This window comes from Callithrix jacchus, chromosome 15 (genome assembly GCF_049354715.1).
Source record: "Callithrix jacchus isolate 240 chromosome 15, calJac240_pri, whole genome shotgun sequence".
Classification (NCBI taxonomy): domain Eukaryota; kingdom Metazoa; phylum Chordata; class Mammalia; order Primates; family Cebidae; genus Callithrix; species Callithrix jacchus.
Window position 1 is genome coordinate 38,921,440 of NC_133516.1, and position 23,953 is coordinate 38,945,392.

The window sequence follows — 23,953 nt, forward strand, 5'->3', positions numbered from 1 at the left end:
CCCAGGCTCAAGTAACTCTTGTGCCTCAGCCTCCAGAGAACTGGGACCATAGGTGCATACCACCTTACCTGGGTAATTTTTGTATTTTTTGTAGAAACGGGGTTTTGTCATGTTGCCCAGGTTTGATCTTGAACTCCTGAGCTCAAGTAATCCACCTACCTCAGCCTCCCAAAGTTATTGGATTACAGGCGTGAACCACCATGCCCAGCCCAGAAGTATTTATTAAATAGCAACATTGTGCTACTCCAGCTCTGCTTTAGACTGCACTTCCTGAACAGTCTGACAAATGTTGAGATAAACAAGCCTTCTGGGGTTTCATTTTACCCAAAGATGTCTCAGAGACTTTAGGACACTCATATGTACTGTCTATCCCAAAATTAAATATATAATGTCGCTTTTCCAAAATTTATTTGACAACAAAATCCTCTTCCCTTCAGAACATCTGAAAACATTTCACTGAACACTTGAATTTATTTTTTAAGCATCAGCTTAACTCCCACTGTTGAATCCTGGGGATAAGGCAATGATTGAGACAGACACAGCTTCTGACTATGGGCAGTTTGCTCCCTGGAATGGACTTTCTCAGTAAGAGCTTTCTTTACCTCGGATCTAACAGGATTTGAGAGGAAGATGATTACAGGAGTGCTTTAAGGGCAGGGACATGAAACCAACCCAAAACAATCAGAATTGACCTCTAATGGGAAAAGACAGAAGGTCAAAATAATGACTGGTTGAAGTTTCAGCCCTACTAGGCCATGAAATAAATATAATTCTGTATTTATTTTTCATACCTTGATAAAGAAGCCAGATTGTTAAAAGGAATATATGTCAGCCATTGACAGGCTGCAGTAAGATGCTGTGGAAACACCTTGCTGCTTACACCGCGAAGATCGCAATGGACGAGAGATTATGTTCAATTCCACTGAACTTACCAAACTGGACATTCACAGACCATCAAAATGGTAAAGGGATAACGTCTTCACCACTATACACCTGCTTTTTAACAATAAATTTTAGTTAGTGACATAGGCTCACCACTATTTGGGAATTAGTTTGTTCCACAAAATTTATAAAGAGCAGGTATGGTTTCCTGGGACCATTTCACCCCTAAGGCTGCAGTGCATAGAGTGATATCAATTTCCTGGAAGAAGGAAAAAAAATCAGTTGACAACATAAAGCAACGGCAGGTCCCCATGGCTGTCGTGTCCCCCTAAGCCTCATGATTCCTATTTATTCTACTGAGTCACTCACATCCTCGCCAAGCCCCACCCAGCTATGCTTCCTTTCCCTGATATATTTTAAGGTACCTGTTTTGACACTTGGGCTTTTGTTATTGTTGTTGTTGTTGTCTCCTAATTTCTCATCTTTCCTGATTTCTTTCTAATTCCATAAAATGAATCTCTGAGAAAGAGCAAAAAAGATCAACTTTATTCACCAATCAATAATGCAATCATGTCTTCCATTACCAATTCCTGACTTAAAGAAAATTATTTTTAAGCTTTTCCACACACCTATATATGCATTTTAGGAAAAAAAGGTAGAGTCAAGATCTTACTGTTGTAAAGACTTATTATGAAGCCAAGACAGTTTCAATCATTGGACTCTTTTAACTCTTTAAAAATACCTGCTATTTTATGTGTTTATGATGTGCAACAGTAAGATGCATAAATTATTAATTAGATCCAACTGTGTACAAAAACAAGCAAATGTTGCTGGCATCAAAAAAAATTATGACACCAAAGAAATTAGTTTCTCAACACCCTTCACGTTAAAAGCATCTCATGAATAAAATTCAAAGTGCAAGGGTAAGTTCCACGTATGGCTCAAACAAACTAAAATAGAAGATGGCTTTATGAACCTGTGAGAATGCTTTCTCTAACTGCATGTGGATTCATAAATAAGATATGCACTCATCCACTCACTCTCTTAAAAGGTTTAAGGACTCTTGAACTATAAGCTCACAGGGGAAAAGGCTGGGGAGAACCTCAGTTCCTGTCTACCTCAAGTATCTCAGACTATCATGGTCTGGAATGGTCTATTTTAAGACAAAAGCACTTCCTGCTATCTGCTCTAAATTAGGTTAAGTTAATTTCCACAGGTCCCAGCCTCGGCCCATCACCTGAGCCCTGCTGACAGACCACGTGAGCTGAGATCATCAGTATCTCCCAAGATTTTGCCAACTTAAAACATCCTTTTTTTTCTGATCAGCATCCCTAACTTTCCCAAAATTCTGTGTCACAGACTACTAATTCTAAAACCTTTCTAGAGGAAAACAGATCTCAAGCAAGCAATGGCCGCCCAGGAGCCAGGTGTCACCTGCAGATGTGCTGTGTATAGCTAGCACAGTGTCGTTTAGAATTTCTATTAATAGTTGCCAACATAAAAAGATACATTTCACATTAAAATCCAGATTTGACATTTCCTTAAAAATCTGAAAATCTGACAATGTCAGGCTCACCTTTCTGCATGGCAATAACTGGCTAGAGCAACCAGAAGCTGCCCCTTCAAGAGAGAGCATGCACCCTCCAGTTTGCCACAATCCCCTCCACTCCCTATTATCTTATATTCAGTCTGATTCTTTTTCTGCCTGCTTCCCCCAATAGGTATTTACAGTTTTTACCACTCTATTCACATATAAGATCTTAAACAATTCATTCTCTTTCACCACCCTCTTCAAATCCTTTACGAAATCTTATTAAATCTACCACCAAAATTGCTCTTGAATCTTCTCCCTTGCTTCCACTCCACTTAAACCAACATGACTCTTGCATAAGCTACCTCATACCTCCTAAAGCTTCTCCTCTTTTCTTATCATTTCCACTCTTATTTCCAAAATATCAGCTAAACTGTTTTAAGATACAATTGCAATCCTAAAATATCTCCCCTTACCCAGCTAAAACCCTTTGAAAGCTTTCCATTGCTCTGTAGACAAAACCAAAACACTTCCCAAGACCTGAGAGCCTGCAGGACCTGAGCACTGCCAACAGTCCTCGCCTCCTCTCTTGCCACTCTCTCCTTCACAGACTCTGACAGGGTCCCTTCCTGTCTCAGAGCCTTCACTCCAGCTGTTGTCTTTGCAAGGCTAATTCCCATTATTTCCTATTCGATTGCTTAGATCACAGTTTCAATAGCATACCCTCTACAAGGTCTAACCCATTCAATTCAGGTCCCTCAGTTATATTCTCTCAAAGCATGCTTTATTATTATTATTATTATGGTGTGAAAGACATGCTATCTTTTTTTTTTATAAGAGAAGATGACTGGCCAAGGGTCATCAAAATGGCCCCCTTGTTTAGGTTAAAGTAGGGCTAGACTAGGTAGCCTGAATCCTCTGGCTAAGGTGTAAAGAAATCTTTCATAACCCAATCAAGGCTGCCCCTGCTCAGATCCCTGGTTTGGAAAACGTGAAATCTTGTAGGAGTCTTTATGCACAATGATCTGGGAACCTCCAAGGAGGGAAGTCACTGACACCCCAGTCCCAGGTGCCCAGGATTCAGAGTAAGTGAGATCTATGGGAAGAAATTAGCATAGTTTCACCAGACCTAGAGTTCCCAGAAATAAAATAATTATTTCAAGGTAGAGGAAGTCCAGGCTGGTGATTGGGACTCAGGACAAGTGACCCAGTAGCCATGGAGAAGCCCAAATGGACAAAGCCTGTGGGTAAGGCCGGACGCTTCTGGAGACCCCGCCAAGCTGGAGCCTGTACAGTGGGGCATGAAGCTGTGCACAGGGCTGTAACTCATGAGGATGTCTATATGTCCCAGTTGGGGTTCCCCACAGGTAGATGCTGAGACAAGAATGTGGGTGTAGGTGGTTCATTTAGAAGGTATTCCCAGGAAGTACTGAGAGGACAATTTGGAACAAAAACAAGTAAGTGAAGGAATTCAATAGAGGGCGCATTTTCTTTTTCTTTTTCCTTTTTTTTTTTTTTGAGACATGGTCTCACTCTGTCACCCAGGCTGGGACAGAGTGGGATGTCGACTCACTCCAACTCCCAGGCTCAAGCGATTCTCCTGCCTCAGCTCCCAAATAGCTGGGATTACAGATGCCCACCATTACACCAGCTAATTTTTGTACTGTTGGGTAGAGACAGAGTTTCATTATGTTGGCTAGGCTGGTCCCAAACTCCTGACCTCAAGCGATCCACCGGTCTTGGCCTCCCAAAGTGCTGGGATTACAGGCGTGAGCCACCACACCCTGCCGAGGGTGCAGTTTTCGAGAAAGTTTCTGCTGCAAGCAACCGGAAGGAGCTCTTAGAGGCAGTGGAGAACCGGCCTCATAGGTGCGCCTCCGGAAGGGCAAGGAACGCCATCATGAGCTGAGGGCTGCTACCCTGGCACTCCCAAGTGAGGCCGAAGCAAAAGCTCTCATGTTCCCGTACAGGTCATGAGTGCTGAGGAGATGTGGGTGGGGGACCAATAGCATCAGCTACACCCTACATGGCACACCGTGTCTAAGCTTGGCCACGGGGGACTGGGTTGGCCTTTCCTTGCAGGACCACAGAGTGGGGAGGGACCACAAAGGGCGGGCACAGCATCTTTCAGTCCAAGGGAGATCAGTCTCAAGAGCGACACCTTGTGGCATCAAGATGTAATCGTGTGGTAAACTGGTTGGACAGACCAATCTCTAGATTTGGATGTAGGATTTATATCCATATCCCCCTCGCTTTGGGGCAGTGTAAGCCTGAAGCAGCGGGGAGGAGAGGAAAGAGAGGGAGACAGGAAGAAGTGGGGAAGGTTGGGAAGGAGCTCTAGTGGACAGATTCGGAACTTCCAGCTAAAGTGGCAGACGGGTTCCAGCATTTTGGATTTGGACAAATTAAACTGGGAGCAAGGGCTGTTTATTTTACATATATTTTAATATATTAATATTTGTATATCTATTGTAATATTTATAAAATATAAACACCTATGTATTATTTACATTACATATTTAATTTTAATATATTTATTCTCTTTTCATTTATTTTTATAAACTTTATTAAAGCATAACACATATAGACCTTAATTGCACAGGTTAATCGATTTTGTTCTGAGACAGAGTCTCGGTCTATCACCTAGGCTGGAGTGCAGTGGTGTGATCTTGGCTCAATGCAATCTCTGCCTCCCGAGTTCAAGTGATTCTCCTGCCTCAGCCTCTCAAGTAACTGGGTGATGATGCTCACCACCACACCCGGCTATTTTTTGTATTTTTAGGAGAGATGGGGCTTCACCATGTTGTTCAGACTGGTCTCAAACTCCTGACCTCAAGTGATCTGCCCGCCTCAGCCTCTCAAAGTGCTGAGATTACAGGAATGAACCACTATGCCCAGCCTGCACCGGTTAATTAATTTTTATATAGTGAGCACACCTATCTTACCACTGTCTAGCTCAAGACTTAGAACATTATCAGCATCCCAAAAGCCTCATATCATATAATCCATATACGACCCAAAAGCATTTCCACACCTTACAAATTCATATTAATATGCGCAATTCCTTGTTGGGGTCTCTCTTCCCTCCTATTATAAACCCCTACACTGCACCCCAGGTTTTTACATTGGTGCTAACACTCTTGGAGCCCAGGACAAGAGTACAAATGGAGGCACAGATATCATGTGTCTATACATTTAAAGTTACAAACTGAGCTAAGAAACTGGAAAACAAAACACATTCTACCCCACTACGTTGATGAATACAGAGATGGGGAAGATGAGATTTAAATTTTGAACTTAGAATACTTAGACTCCTTAGAGTTCCTGCCAAAACATTGTGGCAGGAGGAAGACATCTCACCACCCACCCCCCGCTTCCCCGCCAACACCCTTCTTCCCCACCTCTGGCCCAACCATATCCCAGGGGCCTCATACATATGAACTCTGCTCTATGCAAGCTAGGCTTGCTCTAGCTATACCAAGACTCCACAAACTTTCTCTGTAAAAGGCCAAAGAGTACATATTTTAGGTTTTGTGGCCATTTGGTCTCTGTCGTAACTACTCAACTCTGCCATTTCAGCCCGAAAGCAGCCACAGACAATTTGAAACCACATAAGCATGGCTGTGTTCCAGTAAAATTTTATTTATAAAAACAAGTGGTAGTTGAATTTGGCCCATGGGTAGTAGTTTGCTGACACCTGATCTGTAACGACACACAGAGGTGCCCCTCCGCAACCCCAGGCCTACGGATGTGCACATTGGTAGCATGGTTTGCCCCTGAGAGGATGGACTGGGTAAAAAATCCCAAGCAGATTCTGGAAGACAACTCAGGGTCATTTAGGCAGGGAGGTCACAGGCCTATGGGTACCCAGAGTGGACTCTAGAATGTCAGGCACAGACTCCAGGTGGGCGCCTGCATTGGCCCCTTGGACTCTTCCCGCAGTGGAGGGTTGTAGTCAGAGGAGAACCAAAGTAGGCCCTCTTGCCCAGGAGTAAGGGAACACAGGAGCTATGCAAAACAACTTTGGAATAATTGAAAAAATGATTTAATATTATGACATTTTCATCATATCACTAAAATCACTTCCATGGCAGCTATAGGACAATTTTGTAATTATAGCCAGAGAGGAGAGACACAGTGTTTTAAAAAGAAAAAGGGGAGCCTCAAAATCAGATTTGGCTGGAGTCATATTCCGTCTTCTGAATGTGCAACCTTGAGCAAAGTATTTGCTCTGACCCTCACTTTTCTCATCTGTAAAATGGGGATATTAGACTTTTCATATGGATTTGGGAAAAATTAAATGAGATGATATAAGAAAGTACTTAGCACAATACCTAGCACACAGCTAATGATCAACAGAAGTTAACCTTGATAAGCCCAAAGCTACCAGAATGTGACACAGTGGCTTTAAACCTCAAAGTTGCCATAGAATTCTCTCAGTTCACTAATCTTGGCCCTGTCAGACACTTCGGAGTCAAACTCAACCTGCTATTCAAAAGCGCTCAAGACATCAACCCCAGTTCTTTAAAACTAGAGAGAAAAATGGACATTGCCTTCCCCCATGATCTGCAAGCTACAAAATTATGCATCTGTAGGTATTGAAAGTCCCCGTAATAAACCATTTTATCTATGAATGCCATAATGATATGAATCTGTAGGGGGAAAGTCCAGCTTAACACAGCAGAGATTTTCAAAAATGCTTTCCCATCATTCTCCAAAAGGCTCTATGTAACTCAAACATGCCTATCTACACAACAGTACGCTCTCCTTTAGTTCCCCCAAACTCATTTTGTAATTACTGTTTTCCATGTATAGATTTAGCATGATTACATGTTCAGCTGCCTTGGCTCACATTTTATGGCAAGGTACTTGAGTAAAGAGGCTATCTTCCACACTACAAGGCAAGGGCTCTGCATGCTCAAATATTAGTTAACTGTTCTTTTCATTAACCAGTTCCATTATTTGTCTTTCAGACTCCATCAATTTCTTTCAAAGTATTAAATTAAAAATCTGAAACCCCTAAAAGCTTTTCTTAAAGGAATAGACTATTATCTAGTACACAGCTAAATACACAAGTTAAAAATAGAGCAAAACAGCCAGATGTGGTAGCTCATGCCTTTAATCTCAGCATTTTGGGAGACCAAGCTGGGAGGATAAATTGTGGCCAGGAGTTTGAGACCAGCCTGGGCAACATGGCAAGGCCCCATCTCTACAAAAAAAAATTTAAAAATAAACAAGGCGGGTATGGTGGTGTGCAGTTGCAGTCCTAAATACTTGGGAAGCCGAGGCAGGAGAGTAATTTGAGTCCAAGAGTTCAAGGTGGCAGTGAGCTATGATCATGTCACTGCACTCCAGCCTGGGTGACAGAGAGAGATCCTATTTCTAAAAAATAAAAATTAAATAAATAGCAAAACTCCAAACAACAAACAGTAAAAATAAAAAATAATTTGAGTTGTTAAATAAAATTAAAATAATCTATGGTTAATAAAATATGCTGATTATAACAGCATTTTCATTGCCTCATAAAGTCTCATAAATGGAACAAATTAAGTAGCTGCACTGAAGAAATAAATAAGGTTTTCAGATTCGTTTTTAAAACATCTGTGCATTTCCTTTCATCTGCAAATGTAAAATGTCAGTTGGCAAAGCTTCAGTTATAGTATACTTACAAAAAAGAATATTCAGGAATTATTGGGTCTTACACTAAAAAAATCTTCTGTCGGTCAACTAACAGATGTTTCTGAGAAAATGATAGAAGAATAACAACTCTGCCCCATTGGCCCTAAAAATCCAATCACACAGAATTTTGCTACATTTACAACGGCATAAGTATTATGTGTAAATAGCTTTTTACCAGAAAAGAATACAGGCATAATCACAGACATGAGGAAAAATTCTAGCAAAGCTATTTTAAAAAAAAGACCACAATCAACGAGGGGTGGAGAATGGCTCCAATGTGCAAATTATGGAGACAAGTATTCATCTATGTATTCTGGAAAGAAGAGAACGAATAAACGTTACATCCTAACTGGAGTCTCTCAAAAATATGACTGAAAACCATTGAAGAGTCACATTGGAGGCTTCAACAAGGATCAAGTTCAGGGTGCTGAATGGTCCGCAGAAACCCCTCTAAAAATAGAAATTAGAGTAAATGAGAGTCAGCAAGTGCAGTAAGTAAATCATCAAGTAATTGAGTAAAATCTTTTGTCTATGAACGGATAACAGTAGGCTTATCTAACATAAAAATAAAAAGGGAAATTACAGGACGTAATTCAGATCTATTCAACAAGTACTTCTAGAGAACAAACCTGTAATGTGGTTTCTGACATGCTCGAGGTCCAAAGCCTTCCATTTAAAAGGGGGTCACAGCCTCTTATATTAACAACTCTAATTATTGTGCAAGGCTGCCAGGTGCGGTGAACACCAGAAACAGGTGAGGGCCTTTCTGGGAGTGAGAGAGTGTGGTCTCAGAGGGAGAGAGTGGCATGGAAGAAAGACTGTAGTAACAGAGAGGGAAAATCTAGTTTTTTAACCTGGACAAGAACTAAGGAGGGAAGTCAGATCTATAGAGATGCATATTAAAGAATTTGCAAATCTCATGAGAATTTAAGGGTTGTTTTTATTTCAGAAATCTGAAAACCAACAATGTAAGGATATTCTTGATCAGCATGGCACCATGCCCACTGACTTTGAACATCAAGCTGTACCCTGAGGAATGACTAAGTCAATGTGAAAGGAAATAAGCTGGTCTTGGGGATCTAAAGGATGTATTCTCAAGGGATGAAAGGTAACGATTGTCAAGTTCCTCAGAATGAATGAAAGTTTCACAGAAGTTGACTACTGTGAATGTGGTGGGAAAACTGAATCATCACCCAACGCACAGCAGGATAGACCAGATGATGCCAAAGAACCTGTCGAGAATAGTCAGCATCAGCATCACATTCTAGTTACAAGCAACAATTTAGTTAATCCAGTTAAATTAATGTTGTGAATTTGAATTAGTACTGCAATATGATGTATACTCTATTTTTAAATTGATTTATGTTTTAAAAAGTTGTAAGAGCTTAAAAACAAAACTGACCAGCTTTATGTTTATACAATTTAAAGTATCATTACAATAATAATTTAAGCCAACTCTGGGGTTCTATGAGAAATTATTTTCATTAAAAGAGATTTCATCTGAGAAACGTGGTTAAGTGATTAAGTGTACACTGGATTTGAGTCCTGAATCTCACATTTATTATCTGTTTAACCTTGAGCAAATTAGCAAACCTCTCTGAGCCTCAGTAAGTATCTAAGTAATAATGGCCTCAGGTATAACAATGACTACTTCACCAAAATAAGGTGAGTAATGATTAAATCAGAGAAGGCAGAAGTACTTAGCACAGTGCCTGAGGCTTAGAAAATACTCAGTACAATCCTCCTCATCATCAATATTGACCACAGGCTCATTGTGTTGTTTTCTTAAATTAGGCCCTTTCTTCCTCATGAGTAAAATAGAAATAACAGCATTAAACATCTTGCAATGGGTCTAAAAAGAGTAGTTGATTAAAAAGGTTGCAAAAAACCTTTGCACATGAAAGTAAAATTTTAACCAATGCAGTAAATTGCATAGTTTGTTCAACGTTTTCACAATCTCCCTCTAGCTGGCCCATCCCTACACTCTCTTTCCTGTAGGAAGATAATCTTTCCTGCTCCACTGACATCTGGCTCGGCCATAGACTGTTTTGGTCAATGAAATGTGAGAAGTAACAAATGTCATATTCAAACAGTAGCTATCAGAGCCCTCTTGTGGGTAAACCATGGTTTTTCTTCCCTACCATGAGAATAGGCTGTCCAAGAAAGGCTCCTTCAGCCCGTGTCCCAGAAGAAAGATAACGTGAAACAGAATCACAGACGACCCCTGAGAGAAAGAAGCCACTGAGATTTGGAGGTCCTTTGTTAGCTCAGCACAACCTAGCAATATCTGACTAATATACCCAGCCACCACAAATACAGTGCTAAAACAAAATATTTAACATTTATGTTAAAACGTAGGACAGCATTTTCTCACTGATTTATCTCTCATTTCTTTCTTCCTCTGCAGATTACCAAACTAGGAAATATCATCCATTCAGGGACAGAATATCTTCTGTTAGGTCTCCAGATAGATGCAAATCATTTGTAAATAATTTATTTTCAGACACAGATGCATACAACCAACTATTTTAACTGCCTCCAAATGTATTCTCTTTATCATTCCTGGCAGCTGATTTCTTTACTGACAAATAGCTGCTCCTGGTGCTTGGACATGGAGATGAAGGCAATCACTGGAAGAGCCAAAAGGAGGATAAATCCTGCTAGGAGGTGACATAGTCGTACAAACAATGCAAATAGTGAATACCAGTGAGCATCAATGGGTGTGGGCTGGACCTCATGACTGTATGTATGATCAGTACATGTGTCAGTGCCTATCCTGGAGCATAGCCCAAGGAAGAGTCCAGCTGTGCCTGGCCCAAGCATGCTTCCCCACCAAAAGAAAGGTAAGGCATGCACCCACCTCCTGCTATCTGTGATTCCATCTTATAATGGCTATGTGACTTACAGACTGCATCAAGTAACACCACTGTCTTCACTTGAACCTTTTGTAAAACATGATTCAACCCTAGACCTTCCTTAAAGGCAAGAACTATGTCTTGTTTATTTTCATATCTCAGCACTATTTTACACTTGTAATTAAAAGGCAACTCAATGTAGAGCAGTTTAAAGCAGGGGCTCTGAGGAATCCAAATTCCAGTTTCACCACTTACTTAGGTTAAGATCTTGCGAGCAGATGCTGTAAGTGCCTACCGATGTCCCTCTGACCTTAACATTTTAGAGTGCCTCAAAGGCACTGCCAGTATCAGAATCTCTCCCTGAGAACATCTTTTAAACCTGGATAGGCTGGTCTTCCCTTGCAGGGTGCAGGTCAGAAGTCTCAGGGTTAACGACCCTTAGAAACATCTGACAGATATTTATATGCCAGTGTTCACAACAGCATTATTCATGGTAGCTAAAAGGTAAAAACAATCGAAATGTCCACTGATGTCAAATGCATAAAGAAAATGTAGCATATACTTAAAATGGAATATTATTTATCCTTAAAAAAGAAATGAGAAGGCCAAGGCTGGTGGATCACTTGAGGCCAGGAGTTCAAGACCAGCATGGCCAACATGGGGAAACCCCTCTTTACTGAAAAATACAAAAATTAGCTGGGCATGGTGGCATGCACTTGTAGTCATAGCTACTTGGGAGGCTGAGGCACAAGAATTGCTTGAACACAGGAGGCAGATTTGCACTGAGTCAAGATTGTGCCACTGCACTCCCACTTGGGCAACAGAGAGAGACTCTGTCTCAAAAAAAAAAAGGAGATTTAATTCTGGTACATGCTACAACATGAACTTTGAAAACATTATGCTAAGTAAACAAGCCACAAAAGCGCAAATATTGTCTGATATCACCTATATGAGGTACCTAGAATAGTCAAATTCATAGAGACAGAGTGTATAATGGTGGTTTCCAGAGGCTGGGGGAATGTGGAGTTGTTGTTTAATTAATACATATTTTCCATATGGAATGATGAGAAAGCTCTGGAGATAGATGGTGGTGACAGCTGTACAACATTGCAAATATAGTCAGTATCACCAAACTGTGCATTTTAAAATGGTTATAATGGTAAATTTTATATTATGTATATTTTGCCAAAATAAAAATAAATTTTTTAAAAAAAGAAAAGGAAAAAAAACAATTGATACGAGCTAGTGGTTAGACATCCCCACTCTCTTAGTCTTTGTGTAAAAATACCCTAAGGCAGGTGTTTTACACGATCTCTACCATTTCCTTACAAGATTAAACTCTAGTTGCCATCCCACAACTCACTTAACAATGCCCCATCTATTGGCTGCCTTCGCCGCCCTCTCACACCTTCATTCACTCATGCTAGTGACCCCTGTATGTCCCAAGTAACTACTTGTCTCAGGGTCTGCTTCTGTGTGAAACTCAACCAAGACACCAAGGTAAGTTTCTTAATTTCTCTAAATCTTACTTTCCTCATTGATAAAAATAATACTTAGATTATGAAGTTATTGTGAAGATTAAATAAGATAATCCTTCAAAGTGCATAGCACAGTGCCTGACTCATAGTAGATACTTAATATGAGCTTCTTGAACTTTTGGTCCAACAAATCCACCTTTTTTATAGAAGATAAGCTATGTCTCTCAGTTTCAGGAAGAGATTAAAATATCTAAGAGCCAATTCTTTCCCATTCTCTATTGGAATAACATCTTTCATGACTTAACACTCATCATTTAACCACAAGAGGTGTTAGAAGAAACTGGAATTTTGCATCCAACTCAATCTTTTGCCTAGAGGTGGGCTGAGCCCACAAAGAAAGTTAGATAATCTCCCCAAATAGCAAGCAGACCCCCCCAGGACAGACAGATAACTGCCATTCCCTCCTGACATAGGGAATTAGAGGGCTATGGGGCCAATTTTACACCAACTTTAATTTGTATCCCTTTCTCTCTTTGGCTACTAAAGTACCATCCTAACATCACTAAGGTTTATGGCAAAGACTAGGATTCATTTAGTCTTTTTCTAGTTCCACAGTGTATCGTTTTAACAAGTGAAACGATGCAATCATGAAATTCCCATTGAGGTGTATCCTTTGCCAAATACCGTTTTATTTGCTTTGATTTCTCTTGTTTGCCAAAATACACAGAGATTTTATCATAATAATCGCCTATTCTGACCAGCAAACCAAAGTAATAGGTTACATACTCTGGCGGACTCATAAATAAGACTGATGAGAAATCCAATTTCTGTCTCTTGCTTTTGTAGAAAATGTCTTTCTGAATATGTATGTTTTTAAAAGCTGAACAAACAAAACTTACCTTGACTTACACGTTAAAAAGGGAACAAATAAAAGATAAAGTCCCAAATTCCATCTTGTCCTTTAATATAATCCCTAAAGATTTTTTCCAACATTTCATATATACATAGCCTTTAACTTCACTCACAACTATAAACAGTTGACCAATTTAAGTTCAAAGCATCTGACTCAGGCTAACCACTAGCAATATTGGACGTGCCTAATGGTTTCAATGTTTGGCTCAGTTACCTTATGAGCTAAATACTTCTCCCTATATTATTGCCTACAGCTTTCCATTTTTCACTTATAAATTAATGATGAAATTCAAGAAATAGGTGACTGCACAACCTCTGCTGTACAAATCTGGTGATGCTGATCTAAAACTACTTGTTGGCAGGTAAGGTCATGATACAGTAGCTCAGAATGGTGGTTCATAAGCTACAGCACAGAAGTTAAGATTAATGTATGAAAGGCAATTTAATAGTGTTACTGTATAATGTACAAAAATATAAATCATACCAAAGTAAAGTCAGAGGCAGCCATTATGCATGGGGTATTGAATAGTGTTCTAGCCCATAACTCCCAATCTTGTACATTTCAAGGAATAATGAAACTATTTTCATTCATGAACTTTCTCAGACCACTTTCAGAAGCTGTACACTATGAATTACTCCAAATATTTCCTTCAATTAATCCAATGAAGTCAGTTTCATTCTGCCCATTAATTACAAAGATTTAAAACACAATGAGTGGTCTCTGTGCTCTGCTTAAAATTCACTGAAATGAACTTTGTCCTGGGCGATATTTGGTCTCTGAGAGCCTCAAAACCAACAAGTGGCGTGGAGTCTCACTGCAGATCTTTTATTAGAAGATATTTTTCCTCATCTGGAAAGTGGTCTTTCAAAGTAATTAAGGGTACATAAATTGTGTTTGGTCAGTGAATCAGATCCTAGTGCCATAATAATCAATCTTTCTATTGTTCTCCAGGTCATCTTGCTACCCTCTCATCCCAATATCAAGCCCCACATCCCCACAAGCATCAAAAGTAGGTAATTATTGCCATGACAGTGAAATAAAAGTAGAATAAAAAGAATTCAGAGTCTTTGGTCGTATCCATCCCCTACTTGAAATCTCTTGAAGGTTTAAGCTTGAATCCCATGTCCTCAATGGCTCACAGGGTCTCATGTCCTGTCATACTCTGTGGCTCCTCTCACTATCCCTCATCCCGAACCAAGCTAAACTCCCGCTCTACAGTTCTACTACCTATGTTTCCTCCATGAACCCTGACTCTCCCGTTCTCTCACTTACTTGGGGACCTAGTGCATGCTATTCCCCCTGTTATTTGTACCTTCAAATCCTCCCTCCTCTGGCTAATTCCATTTACCCTTCAGTGACACTTTAGGTGCTACTTTCTTAAAGAAGCCTTCCTTCATTCTTCATCCACGACTCTCCTAAGTCTTCAATGGCAGCCTGGATGTTTCCCCAAAGAGCACCCATTACTGCCTGCTTACTTGTCTGGTGCTCCACTAGATACTACAATCCCTTAGCTCCCCTACAAAATCATCTGCTCTGTGACAGTCCCCCCCGCACACACCCCATTCCCAGAAGAAGACTGGCACAAAGCAAGCATACACTCATATAATGAATACATAATAGAATGGCTTAATTCTTTGTTGCTAAAGTCCATTGTGAAAGAACCCCAGCCATTCCTATTTTCTAGGTTAAAATAACTAATAAAATCATAGTTAGTTGAACCTCTTAGTTGAACCTCTGCATGAAGAAACTGTTGTAATATATATATATACATATACAAGAGTGACTTTGAAGCAAATTGCACTACATGATGGAGAAATCGAGATCCCAAATAAGGAGAAAGCTAGTGGCAAAGCCAGAAAGGGAACTTAGGTCTTGTGACCCCAGGTCAGTGCTATGTCTCTGTATCCAAAAGAATCTGCTCTGAAGTTATTCTAAGCAACTATTCATGTTGTGAATTCAAGGTAGCCTATGAATGCATTCAAAGCCCATGTCTAAAAAGAGAGTTATTTATCAGCCTTAACAAAAAAAGGTGAAGAATTCCCCTTGAGTGCCCCCACAAACTGCTCCACATTCACAAGCTTGATGAATAGCAGCCACTAAGACTCAGGTGCTTTTGTATCCACTAAGCATCAAACAGGACCTATTTTCAAGATCCCATAAGAATGCCACGCTGTTGCCCTACTCACTACCCAACCTCCTGCTTCCTGTCAGGGAGAGGCTTCAGGAACAAAATGAATAAACGGTCAAAATGGGAAACAAAGAAGGGGAAGGAGGTAACGTTACAGCCTTAGAAGGGAAGGAAAAACACACATCACCAGAAGGAAAGAAAAGAAATCAAAAATCCTCTCCTGGGATGAGAAAGTAAAAACAGCCAACAACCCTGCTCTTCTCCGAACCTGCCCCTTGAACTACGGCTGCTCCTTGAGGTGATGACAGCTGGAGCCAGCTGGCAAAACGGAGCATGGCTAATCTGCCTCAAGCCAGGCACAAGAAAGCCATCTTGGTAGGAATCGGATGCTCACCAGTATCACTGAGAAAAAAAACAGTGATCATGGGACCACCCTAACCTCACATCTTACAGAGCTGCTCAACTCATTGCCAGAGCAGTTCCCAGACCCCAAACCCACCTTCAGTCACCTCAGGCCCACCGAGGATGAACTCCCAGCCTGACCACACCCATCTTATTATAGAGAAAATTGCCACATAAGAACTGGTAACGACAGTGCACGACTAGGTTCAATTTCTTATATGAAACCCTGCTCTTCCTTACCGTACTTAGTCATACCATTTAGCAGAATTCTTTCATGGTTTGCATAAGGATCTGAGTGTATTCTTAAAGAACAGTCACATTGCTCAATTCCCATTCAAGCTCTTGTCTTCTGACCCACTAAGAAGTTGCTTTGAATTAATAGTTTGCTCCTAATGCATTTAGGGTAAATGCACTTTGCTGCCTGCAACTCATTCATGCCCTGAAATCACCGGAACGACAACTACCTTTAGGGGTGGAAAGTATTAAGACAGGAAAAGAGAGCTAATGCTATCAGACCACACACACACACACACACACACACTCTCTCTCTCTCTCTCACACACACACACACACACACACACTCTCTCTCTCTCTCTCTCTCACACACACACACACACACACACACACAGGATAATTAAGTGAGCAAAATGTAGAGTCTGGAAAATAAACCGTAGCAAAGTTAAGTTGCTGGTATAAGATGTCTATGAATATTGCTGCTGGCCTTTGGTTTTCAGGTGTATCTCAGAGATGCCCTTCCAACTCTTCCTCCAGTGGGGGCTATAATCTCACTATTGACTTCCAGGAAAAAAACAATCACTTAGTTCCTTCCTGAAAGTACTGCCTGCCTTTCTTTGCTCCTCTTCTTCCATGCACACACACTCTCTCTCTTTTTAATTTTGTTGAGTGCTGACGAGGTGCCAGCAACTAGAGATTTCCTGGGATGTGACCAAGACGAACTCTGCTTGGCAGAGTCATAGTGAGTTCAAGAACAGAGGAAGTGCAACTTCCAAGCAACAAATCTGGAAGATGTAAGTGGAGAAGGAATGCCCAAGAGGTTAAGAGCAGAACTTGAGGCACGCCCTGGGAATTGGCCAGCCAGGTGCTGAAGAAATTAGGCTGGAGCAGCAGATGAACTGGCCCAAGAGAGGGGTAACCAATTATATTAACAATTAGGTCGGTGACGTAGTGACCTTGGACTTCCGCAGCTGAGAGAATGAGCAAAAAATCACAAAGAAGGTTCGGTCCTGGCTGTGAAAGTGAGACAGCCTAGAGCTCCTGGTGCTACTGGCATTAACACTGGTAAGTCTTGGTGGTTGCTTCTGTTGCAATTGTGGGGCCACTCACTGTTTCTACTTTGTCTAGTGATAATTTAGCAGCCTTGAGAGTAAGGCAGAGGTGCATTCAAATTATGGCTCTGCCACAGCATTCACTCTGAGCAAGGTTTTTCTGTCCCTTCAATCATTTAAGACATACTTATAGAACATCTACTGTGTGTCAAACACTCTTCTAGGTATTAGGGATACAGCAAAAGGCAAAGCTTCTGCCTTCATGGAGCTTATCAAATTCTTTGAGCCTCAGTTTCATCACCTATGAAATGGAATAATACATCTACTTTTATAAGTAATATGATATGAGCAACATAAAGCGCCTAGCACATAGTAAATGCTCAATAAATGGTGCTCTTCATAGAACAGAGCAACTCAATCCATGACTTCCAACTGGAGTATTAGCTCCAAGTGGTAAGTAACTGTCTATGGTTCATCTCTATACCTCCAGTGCCTGTCACAAAGTAGATACTCAATTAATACTTCATAAATCAACCACTACTTAATTAATAACAGCCATTGTTATGGTAACTGATAGTCATTATTCCTCTCCAAGCCACAGAGATTCTATTACTTAAAAAAGCAGCATGGCATAAAGGCTTTTTTTTTTTTTTTTTTTTTTTTCAAAGAAAGGCAAGGTGCACTCTATGTCTTCAATTTTTTTTAAACATGAAAACAAATGTTATTGAGCATAAATATTTCAATTCAAATAGTCTATTAGTACAGAGACCTACATGGACAGTGGATGTAGATGCCAGCCCACTGCTTTCCTAACTACAAAGTAAGGACAAGCTGGCCAGCCTTCAGGTTAATCCAGAAGACACCCAAAAAGTAAGTTACGTAAAGTTTAGCCGATGTGCTGAAAGATGATGTGTCAGTAAAGATAAGCAGAAAAGTGCTGCAGAAACCAAAAATCACAAAATCTTCATGGCTTAAAACAACCAAGATTTACGTCTTGGTCTATATGTCCAACTCCAGTTGACTAGCAGCTGTGTTCATTTAGTGACTGAAAGGCTCAGGCAGATAGAGGGCTCCATCTCAACACATGCTTCCATAATCACTGCAGAGGAGAGCACTGGGTGCTCTCACACTGGGAATCAAATGTTCTAGCATGGAAGTGATTCAAGCCACCTCCAAGGAAAGATTGAGTGGAAGGAAAGAAAGAGTGGCTACGGCGAACATTAACAGTCTACCACAGATGATATTAAGACACAAGCTGTGAAATAACAAAGGGATTTGTTGAAGATGATGCACAAATAAAACATCTGGACAGCTATAAGGTTCACATAATCCTGGATCACAGAGGGTGCGTAGGTGTCATTTTAGAGCAATGGCCTCAACATAAAGACACTCAAATAACATAAATCTGGACCCTAAATTTCCAGAACAGCTCTGCTTTCTATAAACATACTGATGGTCCAGATAAATTTTTATTTAGGAAACAAAAAGTTTTAACAGCTGAAAAACATTTGAAAACCATGAATGTAAACCAAATCCTTTATTTTACAGATTTAGAAAGTAAAGAGAAGAAAAAAAAGGAGACACAGACAGTTAAAGTAACCCCACTCTACCCCTCAAGGAAGATCTAGAATGTTTCGCAGAAATAAGTCCAGGGACAGAATCTAATGTACCACTGTAGCACCTTCTGACCTTATCTTTCATCTCGCCTACCTTTAACTAGCACAGTGGAGCCAGACCCAGACCAAAGTCATGTAATACAAGGTCGTCAAGGGCTCAATAAATGGTATTGACAATGAGTAGAAGACTCCACCCCCAGCATTAAATAGTGATTCATATCCCATTAGCAATTCTCTATATTACTCATTCCCTACTTCCAGGCAAATGTGAAGCCATCAGTAGAAGTGAATACTAGCCTTCAGGAGACTTTCATTTTGTTCTTACATGATTATAGGTTAACAGCCAACTATGATTTGGGTTCACTCAATTCCATCATCTTCTCATGTCCTCAGCTCTGCTTCATGCCCAGTTTTCCCTCTACCTTCACTCACACTAAAGCATGTATGTCATGCACTCAACCCTCAATGCTCTTCCAACCTCCGGTCTCTGTCTTTTTCAATGGCTTTATACTCACTAGCCCATGAAATCAAACCCAAATATTTCAACCAGGAATCCAGGTGCCTCCTCAGTCTTACTCCAGCCTAATTTTCCAAATTATCTCCACTACGGTACTTTTCCTGCTTAGCCAGAGGCAAGCTGATGAGCCTGAAAGTCAGAATGACATTGTTTTGAACCCCCAGTGCTTCCACTTACTGGTTAGGCAAGTTCTTAACCACTCAAATGTTCTCACCTGCAAAACAGGTATGATAGCATCTACTTTGATAGAGCTCTTGAGAAGCTTATGTATTAGTGAGGAATATGTGTGGCTGCAAGTAATAAGTAGTGGCTTACAAGTAAAGAGCTTTTTTGTTTTATGCAATAAAAAGTATACTGGAAGGCAGTCTAGGTTGGTACAATGAATTAACAATGTCACCAAGACCAAAATTCTTCCAGACTCCAGCTTTGATGTTTGTAAAACATGATTTTGGCTGAGCACAATGGCTCACACAACTGTAATCCCAGCACTTTGAGAGGCCAAGGCAGGCAGATCACTTGATTCCAGAAGTTCAAGACCAGACTTGGCAACATGGGGAAACCTCATCTTTACAAAAGTATACAAAAATTAGTCAGGCATGGTAGTGCCTACCTGTAGTCCCAGCTACTCAGAAGGCTGAGGTGGCAGGATCACTTGAGCTGGGGAAGTCAAGGCTGCATGAACTGAGATCATCCCACTGAACTCCAGCCTGGGTGACAGAGTGAGGCCCTGTCTCAAAAGCAAACAAAACAAAAACTATGGCTTTATCTTCATTGTTGTAGTTGGCTGCTGCCCTTCCAGGCATTGCACCAATGATCCCAGCAGCAAGCAGCAGGAAGAGCTGAAAAGCTCTTGGAGTATACCAGCCAGGTGTGCCCCACTCACTACATTTTCAGGAAAGCCTCCACTCAACAACTTCCACCTGTCATTATCAGAGTCTTGGGAAGGTGAAGTGGGCTTATTTCCATCTCAAACAAAATTGGGGTTCTTTTAGTTAGAAAGGAGAAAATGAATGTTGGGTAGGCAACCAGCAAGGCCTACCCAATATTAAATTAGATATTTTATGGAAAGTGCTAAGCACAGTGCCTAGCACATAGTTAACTGCCCAACGGAAGTTAAGCTATAAATACTACTGTTATAATTATTATCGTTGTTGTTATCCACCTTTCTTACTCTCTGGCCAAGGGGAATAACTCATTATATCCATATATCCCCCAACATTTTTATGGCATCCATTGCTCTCTCTACATCTCCAACTCTCTCCCTGCTTGAAGGTCCAGGAAAATGTCATTGCATCCAAGAAGTCCTTCCTTACATCTATTCCTAATGATAAGTTTTATAATGGCAGAACCCACAAGGGACAAAAACTGCGTTCACCATTGCACTGAACATTGTCTCTTGGAACATAGTAGGTTCTAATAAATAATGCCTTAATAATTTAAGCAATTCATGCATATACACCAACCTGCTTTACAGCCAGCCCTCTAAAATCAAACACAGTATATGTTCGATCCTGAAATGCAGAAGTTAAGGACCAGGTTTATATGTCACATAGCTACTGCTAGGAGTGAGGGGATGAAAATTACATTCCCCAAGAAAAATAAAAAATCAGAAAATCTTCTAACCATAATTTTTACATGCTGTGATGATAGTTCATCAAATATTTGCTCCCCTACTGTGAAAAGAATCTACTTTAACACACAAGTGTTGGGCTTTCCCATGTGACTTGCTTTGTCCAAAATAGGTTGTCACTAGAAGTGACATTTGCTTGTGCCATTTGCCTCTTGGCTCCAGTGATCTGCCAGGAGAAGGGCGTGTGCCAAGTAGCTGCCATCCCTGCAGCCTGGGCCCCAGGACACATGTGGAGCAGACTGGAACCCACCCCACAGCCTCGGCACAGCCACCCGAAGGAGACCAGCCTAAACCAGCCAAATCATGGGCAACCCAAAGACCCATGAGTGTGAAAATATATACCTGTTGCTGTAAGTCAGGGAGTTTTGTTACACTGCCAAAGCTCACTAATATATCTTAACATTTTATATATGTTAGCATGTCTTATATGTTCATTCATTTTGTTCCCTTCCTTCACATAAGAAGAAACAGGCTGAAAAATCTCCATGTTTCGTACATCCAGTGATTTCTACCCTTGGATCAACTGTTTTAAATTTATGAGACCTACATTATCATGAATATCAGGGATTTTTTGTGTTTTCCATTCATCTTATCTTTCTAAACTAAGAAAATCACAATAAAATATAAACAGCATAAACACTGCTGAAACTGAAACTGTTGGCTGGCAAGCAGGTGCCCCATGGACTAGCCAAAATGTTAACTGGTTAGCAGATTTAAAAAAGAAAAAAAAAGGCTAGAGGATGTCCTAGTAAAACAAACAAATGCAGATTGTGCAAAAGTCAACCTAACGAAAGTCAAAGACTCCGTAGGTAAATTTGTGGACTCCAACACCATTCACTGTATTTATCAGGATACCTGTTTTGGCAAACCTTCACCACTGATTTTTCACCAATGGAAAGAGACTGATAAGGCTTATATCTAGTAGCTTTTCCAACATAATAAAGCAAGGGGGCTGGGCACCGTGGCTCACACCTGTAATGCCAGCATTTTGGGAGGTCAAGGCAGGCAAATCACCCGAGGTCAGGAGTTCGAGACCAGCTTGGCCAACATGGTGAAACCTCATCTCTACTAAAACTACAGAAATTAGCCAGGCATGGTGGCAGGTGCCTGTAATCCCAGCTACTTGGGAGGCTGAGGCAGAAGAATCGCTTGTATCCAGGGGTGGTTGCAGTGAGCCGAGATCGTACCACTGCACTGCAGCCTGGGTGACAGAGCAAGACAACATTTCAAAAATAAAATAAAATAAAACAAGAGGACCGTGCTATTACAAGAGAATAACTTTAAATATCATATCTGATCACTAATGGGAAGAGTCTCCGTAAATAACAAAGAAAATAAAACTCGAATGATGTTAAGAGCATTTATTCAACCAAGATCTATTTAGAACTCCAATCGGAAATTTAAGGTGTCAAGAAAAATGGAAGAGTGTGAATTTTGTTTTGTTTTACCTTCGTTTAGGTCATCAAGTTTGGAACTAAATTTCTATTGAGCCAAAATTGATCTACTGGAAACATATATAGTAAACAAAGTTACTAAATTTGCCTATTGGACCATGCCACAGCCTTCAAATGGAAAGGCAAAACAGGTTGACAAAGGACTGTCAGAATCACAGTGAACTCTTAAAAGGGTTAGCTCTATGTATGTCGGGAGAACCCACACCTTCAGACTGGACACATGCAGACTACACAACCAAAATTGGAAGGCAAGGCCGTGGCCAAGGTCATAGGCTCTGGGTAAGACAAACCTGAGCTCAGGTTCTTGCTTTCATAGTAAACTGTAGCCAGATACTTAATTCTTTCTAGTTACTCATCTATAATTTGGGCATAACAATAGTACCTACCGCACAGGGGCTGTACAAGGTTTAAAAAAGATAATGCATATAAAGTACCCAACAAAGTGCTTGCATATGCAATAATGATGATGATGATAGTAATAGTAATAATGCTGCCTTAAAAACCTGGCTTTTACATGAAAACCATCCTAATCAGTATATTCTGGTTCACAGTCTATTTATGAAATGCTTAATTCACAGCATTATGTTCACATCCAGGTACAGCTTCTACAAAGTGACCATTCTTTGGATCAGTCAGTAATTTACCAATGAATTCAGGGAGAAGGGTGTTGAAAAATCAGCCTTTCACTAGCAGTGAGTTGATAAGGATCTGGTCCTTCATCGTTGATTTATCCACCCATGAAAGTCTTGCTGGTAAAAACTGTGACACCATCACCTTCCATTCCCCTCCCTGCTAAAACTGCAAAAGTATCTTATGAAAGCACAGAAGCAAACAGACAAGATGGCTTACACGAGAAAAAGGCAAAGTCTACTACTCCTTGGAAAGAAAACAGCTTGTCCCCACCACCACCACCAAACTGACACTCTGCAAAAGAGAACAAGGCAGCCCTCACTTCCAGAAGTTGAGTTAACTGTCAGAACTAAAAGAATCCCTTCTATTCATGTGACTCCCGATAAAGAACGTTTGCCGGCTTCAAAAATCTCTTACAAATCCATCCAGTAGCGCCAAGACCCAAGTACTGTATACTGAGAAACAATGTGACTTTACAAGGACAAGAGTGACCATAGGAGACAAAGTGCCACACCCTTTGCCGGATAGCTCAACGGTACATGGTATCTCTTATAAAGACTGCAATTCTGGAGAAATAGGTGGGCCATTCTAACACCCCCTCCCCCTATTCATTCTTTACACAGATTCATTTCATTTTCGTTTTTAAGCCAATGGCCTCGGCATCCACAACTACTACAACTAATAATCAGGGGTTGGAGGGTAGGGGATGGGGAGGACAAGGAAACACAGGTCAAATATACTTGCTTCTAAAAGCCCATTTTCAAAGAGTTTTCTTCCCGTTCGTCTGCCTCTCACAGCTGGATCCCCATAACTGGTGGAAACCAATGGTTAAGTAAAACCACTGATTTAAAGAGCCAACCAGGAAACTAACCATGACAAGTGGGAGCTGCCCTCCTCTCCCGAGCATTGATTGGCTCTTTGGATTCCACCGGTCCCCATTCTACCCACTTAA

The 23,953-nt window shown here is 40.7% G+C and overlaps 1 protein-coding gene across 50 annotated transcripts in view; it reads right to left on the reverse strand.

The window, feature by feature from the left end:
• ERC2 (ELKS/RAB6-interacting/CAST family member 2) overlaps positions 1-23,953 on the reverse strand; it is a 973,896-nt gene that overhangs the window by 948,630 nt on the left and 1,313 nt on the right. For 6 of the 50 annotated variants that reach the window (XR_013527395.1, XM_078351221.1, XM_078351218.1 and 3 more), the window contains exon 1: positions 23,746-23,841. The exons of 39 other annotated variants lie outside the window; for them this stretch is intronic. The gene's annotated coding sequence lies outside the window, so the exon portion shown is untranslated. Of the gene's footprint in view, positions 1-23,741; positions 23,842-23,953 lie in introns of those variants that run through there. 5 more of the 50 variants (XM_035274353.3, XM_078351219.1, XM_078351217.1 and 2 more) reach the window with 1 other exon arrangement.